The following is a 9,415-nucleotide window of genomic DNA, read 5'->3' as shown; positions in this document are numbered from 1 at the left end:
TTTTATTTGCAATTTTAAAGTTGTTTGATAACATGTGATTTGGGTGTATATATTCTAATATGTGCGTTATGTTTTTTTATCCAATTTGATAATAAATAAATAAATAAAACATAAAGGAGGTGAAAAATATCGAGTGAACCAATCGTATGTAATTTGTTTTTACNGTGTTTCGCCTCAAGTTTAATAAGAACCTAATAATATGACGTCGTTTATTTTAACGTGTCAAACCAAACTATCAATAATGAATTGTAGTGGACAGTCGCCATGAGTTCTCTCAATAATATGAACCGAAGTCATGGGAGTTCCACTCAATTCACATCATAGGTTCGGTGAAATTCACAACTTTTGGACATCCCACTGACCGCGCGTAGCATTCATCATGCAACCACGGTTGATGGAAGGAAAGAAAAAATTAAAATCCTTTAATTTTTACTTTTGCGGTTTCATATAAATTTTGAATCTTATTCAAAATGAAGTATTTTAATTTTAAAATTGTCAAATCATTTTAATTTAAATCACGTGCCATGAGTTTGTATGTTTGCTATATTCATGTAACTATATTATTTAATAATATACATATTGATATATCATAATATGATATTCAACAAAAATAATTAATTAATAAAGATGATCGATCACCATTACTATTAGATCAATGTGAGCCAGACATGGATTTAGACTCATAACCTAGGTGAATGCAGGGATGCAAATGCAACTTATTACAAGAGCTTCTAATATTTTACATGTTTTCATCTTGTGCATCGGGCCCACCATCTTCCGGTCTTGATCTCCCACTATTTATAATAATTATATTTGAATAATCATGACATATAATAGATACATCTCATGGGTTGGAAACAGACCATTAACTAGACCCACTTTAATAATATCAAATATTAACAAAATAAATAAAAAAATAAAATATCATGACATACACTTATCACATTGGTCAAGACTCTCGATATCCTTCATGGATTTAATATCATATATTAACATCAATTAATTAAAAAAATTTAATTAATAGATTAAATCATGCATCTAATAATTTTATTACTAACCACCATAATTATTAAAGAAGTTAATAAATTAAATAAACATCTTTTACTTAATTTTCAATTTATTCAATAATAATAAAATTCTTGTAAAACTTATTTTTACCAAAAATAATTAAAATCATATTCTAATTATTTATTTTACAAGAAAACTATTAATTTACCAAAATTTGATTTTAACGAAAAAATGAACAAATTTTTACAAAAGCAATTTTATCCAAAATTTTGTAAAATCAGAAAATCACACTATAGCCCCGAAAAATTCAAGCCCATGACCCAACACGGTGCCCGAGACGCTCTCGGGCACCTGCCTGTGCTGCTCGATTAGATCGGGTGCTGCGAGCACGCTGTGCGCACGGCCTGCCCAGAAATGTTTCGGGCAGTTCGAATTTTTTCTTATTAAAATCAAAATTATATTTTCCTATGTGGTTAGAAATAAAAATACTCAACATGAATATAAACCATACGATATAGAGAACATGTCTCTGATACCATTGTTGGTTAATCGATTTTTTCGTGTTCAAAATACAGCAGAAGTTTTAAAAAATAATTATTTGATATTTAAATAATGACTTCAGACACTCGTATGGTTTAAACAAAATTTAATATTTCATAGGGTGTTTATTAACATATTTTTAGAGAATAATCACTTAGCACCAACGATTTCGAGATTAGCGAATATAGCTCTTGTAATATTCACTACGAACAATCTTCTCAAAATATTCTTTCTCCAATCGAGTCCACGACTAGAATATATCTTCTTCATCTAAACTGTACTAGAAATTTTAGAGTTATTTTATCATTGAGATCAAAAAACAAAAAACGGCTCAAACCTTTTGGTATTTTCTTGTTGGCCAAAAATTGGAGAGGAGAGGGGAGAGCCTTTTCGAAAATTGCATGAATCGAGGCTAGGGTTTGTGGCATCCTTACTAAATATTGAATCCTTAGCCTAATTACCTTAATTATGGGTTAAAGGTTCTTTAATTAAACTTAATGACTTTAGTTAATTAATTTGACTAGTCCAACTAGTTTAATTAATTATTATATTAAAGTCTATTAAGAACTTTAATTATTTAATATGTTGGACTTATACTTTTACAAGTCCATTATACATACTTCCCAATATCTTTAATTTAAATCATTTGTAAACTCAACCTTTGAATTTAATAATTTAAACTCTCAATTTTTATAAATTCAAATCCTTGAATTTATTATTTCCAAATTTTAATAATCATAAATTCAACTTCTTGAATTTACTATCCCGTAATTTTATATAAATTCAACTATTTGAATTTATTCTCTCAACAAGAAAAAAATGATCTAGTGCTTGTGTGACCCTCAACGGTTCAGGGATACAGCTAGCCGTGGTTTCACAACTTTTTGTGATTCATGACATTTTCCTTTATTCTGACTTATCCTAATTTACCCCATTCTATGCACCAACATTTGATCATGAGAATGTCAGAAATCATTTTCTGATTAAACCCATCGAATCATGGTAAGATTATATAGTATCATCGCCCCATGATTCCCTAGGTATCACTGGTAATGCCTGCAAGAACCAATCAGTTATGATTAACGTATAGTAGGGTCCCTTCATATCATATATCCTGATCAAATCTACAACCATTGGTTCATCAAGGGTTGCATATTTGATTCGATAGCTATGTGATACATTCATGAAATATTCATAGTGTCATTGTATATACAACTAGAGAACCCTTGTCCCTAATGTACATAATTACACTCTGGTCAGAGATTTTATGCACTACTATTTCGTTAGATCACACAGGATATCCACACCCGTAGGTGAGCGGTGAATTACCAACTACAATGCAATGGCTCCTACACATATTGCAATTGCACCCAACCTCGCCATCTTGTGCCCCTCGCGGAGTCGGTAAACAAGTCAAAGCACAATCGTAGTACGTAAAGCATCAGTGTTGTCCCAAGTCGTAAGGACTAATGGTGTACAATCACAACCACATAATTTTTCTCTCGATGAATGATAACCATTTGAAAAAACCGATGGAGGGTTGTTCTGTACAATCATCAAATGACTACCCATTTGCATGATTGAATATCTATATGCCTTTATGTAGGACCGAGTGCTTAACACTTTACCAAAAGCTATAACTGGTGGTAATGGTGTAACTCAAATATTTTAAACCGCACAGCAACTCAAGCACTACGGTTCGATTGCTCTACCAAGCAAGGACAAATATTTTATCCAAAAATCTCCCTCCCAATAATTTCACTCCTTGCAATCAATGGGAATTGAACCCGTGATCTTGGCTCACATATCAATTGAAGGACCGAGTGCTTTCCGCTTTACCAAAAGTTATAGCTGTTGGTAATGGTGCGTGTAACTTAAATATTTTAAATTGCAGAGCAACTAAAACACCACGGTTCGATCGCTCTACCAAGCATGTACAATTATTGAAGTCAACAATCTCCCTCCCAATAATTGTACTCCTTGCAATCAATGAGAATTGAACCCGTGACCTTGGCTCTGATATCATTTGTAGAACCGAGTGCTTACCGCTTTACCAAATGCTATAGCTGGTGGTAATGGTGCAACTCAAATATTTTAAACTGCACAGCAACTCAAGCACCACGGTTTGATCGCTCTACCAAGAAGTGACAATTATTGAACCTAACACTTTACCATTAAAGACGGTACACATAACATATGCTAGTCTCAAGCTCAAGCGGCTTTTATCCTTATTTTTAGGAGGCTGAAACGATTAAGAACGAATTTATAATATATATAGTGTTTACTAATGAGTTTCAAGATCGAATTACGATTCATTTGTATTAAAGTATAATCAATATCTCTATCTATGTCGATTGCATGAATATACAGATAAAACAAAAATGAAAACCATGAAATGTAAATTATATTAAAATAAAGACTGTTAATTACAACTGATTCAATAATTTCCTTAGATAAGTGTTGGCTCACAGGTCATCTACTCTAGCAGTGATTCAATAATTTCCTTATGCTTTATTTTGGTAAAATGTTAATTTAGGTTTGGGTGACGATTTACGATTTTACATTTTGAAAACCCAAAGGAACTCAATTCAAAATGTAAAATCGTAAATCGTCACCCAAACCTAAATTAACATTTTACCAAAATAAAGCATAAACTCTCAAAATCTCTCAAAAGCATATAAGTCGTCAAATTTTAAAGAAATCCTAAATCATAGTGCGAAAAACTAGCGACGGTTTTCCGGTTGTGTGCACCTTCATCCAACTAGTTCAACCATCAAGACCTCCATCAATATAAAGTTTACCTGCATCAATCACACCTAATGAGTCTATTGACTCAGCAAACCTTAATCATTATAACAATTAATACATATACATTCACATGCAACAATGAAAATACTTTTAAGAAAATAGCTTTTTATAAACATGCATAAATTTAATGTTTTTCCTTTCATCATATTATATTTCCTTTCATCATATACGTATATGTTTTCCTTTTTATTGAATTCAGATCCTCAATTGTGACTTTCGTATTATCTGTAGTTCGATGGATCCATCTACGTATTACCATGGTATCGGGAAGAGGGGATATCAGCGATACTCTCACCCGTCAACTGAGCCTTGGCCTTACATATCATCGTATCATCGTATTAGTAACAATCAATTAACCTCCTTCAACTTTTCATATTTTCATCAATTATAAAAATTCATGCATATATACATCATATTTATTTTAAATCAAGCACGCAACATGTTATTTAGCATTAAATTTTCATCATAAATTCCATAAACATTTGAAAAAACATTCTAACATTTATTACAGCATTCCGGGCACTGCCAAGTCGTCTAATATTTTTCTGGTGTAAAAATGACCGTTTGCACATGAAATCCTAACTTTCTCAATTTATCCTTAGACCTTAAAAAGACAACCCAAATCCATCCAAACTTAACATAACACCATAAAATACACCCATGAATATTTTTTAGACGTAAAATTAAGCTTCTCGACTAATTTCCTAATTCGTATTTAGACTTAGACGTACATCTAGATTTTGACTTGTATAGACTCGAAACTTAACCAAACTTAGCCCAAAGCTTAATAACACCTAATTAAACCATATACAACCCAATTCAATCGCATCAAACCATTGGACCAGCCTAGGAAACCAACTGAATTTTTGTGCTCCTATTTTTCACAAACCCTAGTTCATGTCATGCACCAATTCTTTCGACCTAGACTTTAAGCGAGTGGAACAGCCCCCGACCAACCCTCCAATACCCTGACCCAGCCCCTTAAGATCTTCCTAGTCTAGCCCTCTCGAATCATGCACGCGGACATGTATGGTTTCTCTAATCCTCTCGGCCGCGGCTAGGTGGTGCCCCAACCGTGCGCCCTTCCTCTCCTAGCCTCTCCAGCCTTACATGGACCACCATGGCTCGAAGCTAGGACTAACACAAGCCCAGCCCTTCTCCTGGAAGACACCCCGTGCAGCCCCCTTCCCTTTTTCTTTGAAAACCGCAAGCCCTAGTGTTAGAACCCCTAGCACGATCGGCCCTCCTTGATGCACCATACCAGGCCTCACCTTTGCATCTAAGGACCCTTATCATGTTGTAAAAATGTCCCTTCAAGTTCTTCTACTATGGAAGCCCTTTTGTGCCTCGTTAGGAAGAGTTTTGAATCATTAAAACATGAATTTTTGGCATAGCATGACATAAAAACGAAAATAAATACAAGGGCTATCTATTTTTCATGCAACCATACATCCAACCTATAATATGATGTGATAGATGAGAAAAAAGAGATTAAGGCTTGTCTTTGCATTTATTACGTACGAAAAAACGTCTTGCTATGCGAGGAACGTCGACGAAGATGGACCCTTGCTGAAATTCTTCAAATTATCGTGAATTTCCTACGAAAATACATGTGAGTGTGTGCTTTGAATGCTGATGAAAGAGTCCTAGTGCTTTGAGGGGTTGGGGCGTGTGATTATGGCGTTTAACGGTACGGTTTTAGGCTTTTTATTCTAATAAAAACACATGGTGCAAGCTTAGACCCATTAACCAAGTATAATAGGCCCATTAATCTCATGTATTAAACAATTAAAATTTACTATTTAATAAAAATATGTTCTCTTTTTTAGCTGTCGGTCTCCGTTCCTCGAGCGTGTTTCAAATAACCTCTAAAGAACAATTTTAATGCATTAAAATATAAAACTTCATTTTAAACATGTAACCATGTACCCCATAATTAATTCATGACATTAAAACCATTTAATTAGTCAATTTCCCATTTTCTGTAAATTTACATGCAGTTGGATTACGTTATCGCATTTTGGACCTTACAATTCCCCCCTCATTTAAATGAAATTTCGTCCTCGAAATTAAAACTTACCGAATAACTTCGGGTAGCTACTCCTCATGTCCATCTCAGTTTCCCAAGTAGCCTCTTCCTCCGAGTGATTTAGCCACTTGAGTTTAATCATTTGAATAACCTTGTTTTGAAGCCTTCTTTCTTGCCTACCCAAAATTTGTATGGGTCTTTCCTAGTATGACATAATTGGAGTCAACTGCAGAGGCTCATAATTTAATACATGTGAAGATTTCGACATGTACTCATCGAGATGTGGAACACATTATGTACTCTGGCTTGAATTGGTGGCAACGCCACTCCATAAGCTAATGTCCCAATCTTCTCTAGAATCTCAAATGGTCCTATGAACCCCAGACTAAGTTTGTCTTCTTACCAAATCTCATAACACCCTTCATAGTTTCTATTTTCAAAAATACATGGTCGCCTATTGCAAACTCTAGCTCTCTTCGTCGCTTATCGGTTTAGCTCTTTTGTCGGCTTTGTGCAGTCTTCATCCTATCTCGGATTTTGACTACTAGCTCCACTGTTTGCTTTATCAAGTCCTGACCAAATTCCTCTTTTTCACCAACCTCGTCCTAATGTATAGGTGATCTACACCTCCTTCCATACACTGCCTCGTAAGGAGCCATTTCTATATACGGTTGGTAACTATTGTTATAGGTGAACTTCACTAGAGGTAACTTCGGTTCCCAACTTACATGGAAATCAATCACACAAGCCCGGAGTAGATCCTTAAAAATTTTGAATCACCCTTTCAGACTGACCATCGGTTTGAGGATGAAATGTTGTACTGAATAACAACTTTGTCCCCATCGCTACATCTAGACTCTTCCAGAAAGATGAGGTGAACCTCGGATCTCGGTCAGAAACGATAGAAACTGAATCCCATGCAGTCAGACTATCTCTCGAATATACATATCTCCGTACTGTGTCATGGTGAATGTCGTCTTGATAGGTTGAAAATGCGTTGATTTCGTAAGACGATGTACTATAACCGAAATGGAATTGTATCCCTTGATAGTCCTCGACAGTCCCACAACAAAATTCATAGTAATATTTTCCAATTTCTACTCGGGAATAAAAAGTGACTTAAGCTTTTTGGCTGGCCTCTGATGCTTAGCCTTAACTTGCTGGAATGTCGAACACGAGCGCTAGTGGACGCGGGGAGGGAGCAGGCGAAGCTCGGACACAAAACGCAAGATGTCTCGCTCCATGCCCAGCCACCAATACAATAACTGCATATTTTTGTACATCTTCAAACTTCCAGTATGAATGGAGTACATGGTATTGTGAGCTTCCTTCATAATAACTTCTCGCAGTGAATCACCACTAGGAACCCATAGTCGATCTCGATATCGAACTATGCTATCCTCCTAAGAATACAGCTTCCGACCCTTAGCTTCATCTCTCAGTCTCTATTTTTGTAATTTCTCATCAGAAGAGTGACCTTCTTGAATTCTATCCATCAGAATCGATTGAAATGTCATAGTAGAAAGATTGGGGGTCTCGTCCCTAGCATAAACTGCAAGCTCGAATCGCGGAATCTCGGACTGCAATGGTCTTTGGAGTGATAACTGAGTAATGACTTCTGTCTTTCGACTCAATGCGTCTGCTACTACATTATCTTTTCTCGGATGCAAGCTAATATCGCAGTCGTAGTCCTTTACCAACTCTAACCATCTTCGTTGCCTCATATTCAACTCTTTTTGGGTGAAGAATTACTTCAAGCTTTTATGGTCGGTGAAAATCTTGTATTTCTCCCCATACAAGTAATGTCTCCAAAACTTCAATGCAAACACTACTGCTATAAGATCTATATCGTGTGTGGGGTAATTCTTCTCATGAACTTTCAACTGTCTAGATCGATGCATAAACTATAAATAGGTCGTTTTGCATCAAGAATGCACCCAAAACAAGTTTCAAAGCGTCCATATAAAGAACATACTCTCCTTGCCTCGATGGCATTGACAAAACTGGTGCTGAAATCAAAGCTCGCTTCAACTTCTCAAAAGTCTCTTGGCATTCGGTTTCCCAAATAAATTTTGCATTCTTCTACGTAAAAGTGGTCAAGGGTACCGCAATAGTAGAGAAACCTTGAATGAACTTTCGGTAGTAGCCAGCTAGACTCAAGAGACTACGGATCTCGGTTACTCTCTTTGGTACTGGCCACTCTCTAACTTTCTCGATTTTGCTCGAATCAACCTCCACTCCATCTCTAAAAATGATGTGGCCTAAGAACGCCACCCTCTCGAGCCAAAACTCGTACTTGCTGAACCAAGCGAATAACTTTCTATCTTGCAATATTTGTAGCATTGTTCTCAATTATTGACTATGCTCCTCTCAGCTCTTCGAGTAAATCAGAATTTCATCAATGAATACTATGACGAATTGATTTAGATACAACTGAAATATGCGATTCATGAGATCCATGAATATCGCTAGCGCATTGGTCAACCCAAATGGCATGACCATAAACTCGTAGTGCCCATATCGAGTCCTAATAGCCGTCTTATGAACATCGGATTCTTTCACTTTCAACTGATGGTATCCCGAACGAAGATCTATCTTCGAGAAAATCGATGCTCGTTGCAGTTGATCAAATAAGTCTAGAAATTTTAGGCAATGGATACTTATTCTTGATGGTGACTCTATTCAGCTCTCGATAATCAATGCAGAGTCGCATACTTCAATCTTTTTTCTTCACGAATAATACCGGTGCGCCCCATGGAGAAAAACTAGGGCAAATAAAACCCTTATCCAGCAATTCTTGGATTTGATCATTCAGCTCTTTCATCTCGACGGGTGTTAGATGATAGGATGCCTTAGAAATTAGCATAGTGTCTGGCATCAACTCGATAGCAAATTCAACTTCTTGGTCCGGTAGAACGCCAGAAACATCATCAAGAAAGACACTAGGAAAGTCTCTGACGATCTCAACATCCTCTAGATTTTGACTGACATTGAACAAGTGATGAAGTAACACATGCTAGAAAAGCTTGG

The sequence above is a fragment of the Primulina huaijiensis genome, chromosome 13 (assembly GCF_012295235.1).
Source record: "Primulina huaijiensis isolate GDHJ02 chromosome 13, ASM1229523v2, whole genome shotgun sequence".
Classification (NCBI taxonomy): domain Eukaryota; kingdom Viridiplantae; phylum Streptophyta; class Magnoliopsida; order Lamiales; family Gesneriaceae; genus Primulina; species Primulina huaijiensis.
Note: the sequence above shows the minus strand (reverse complement) of the source record.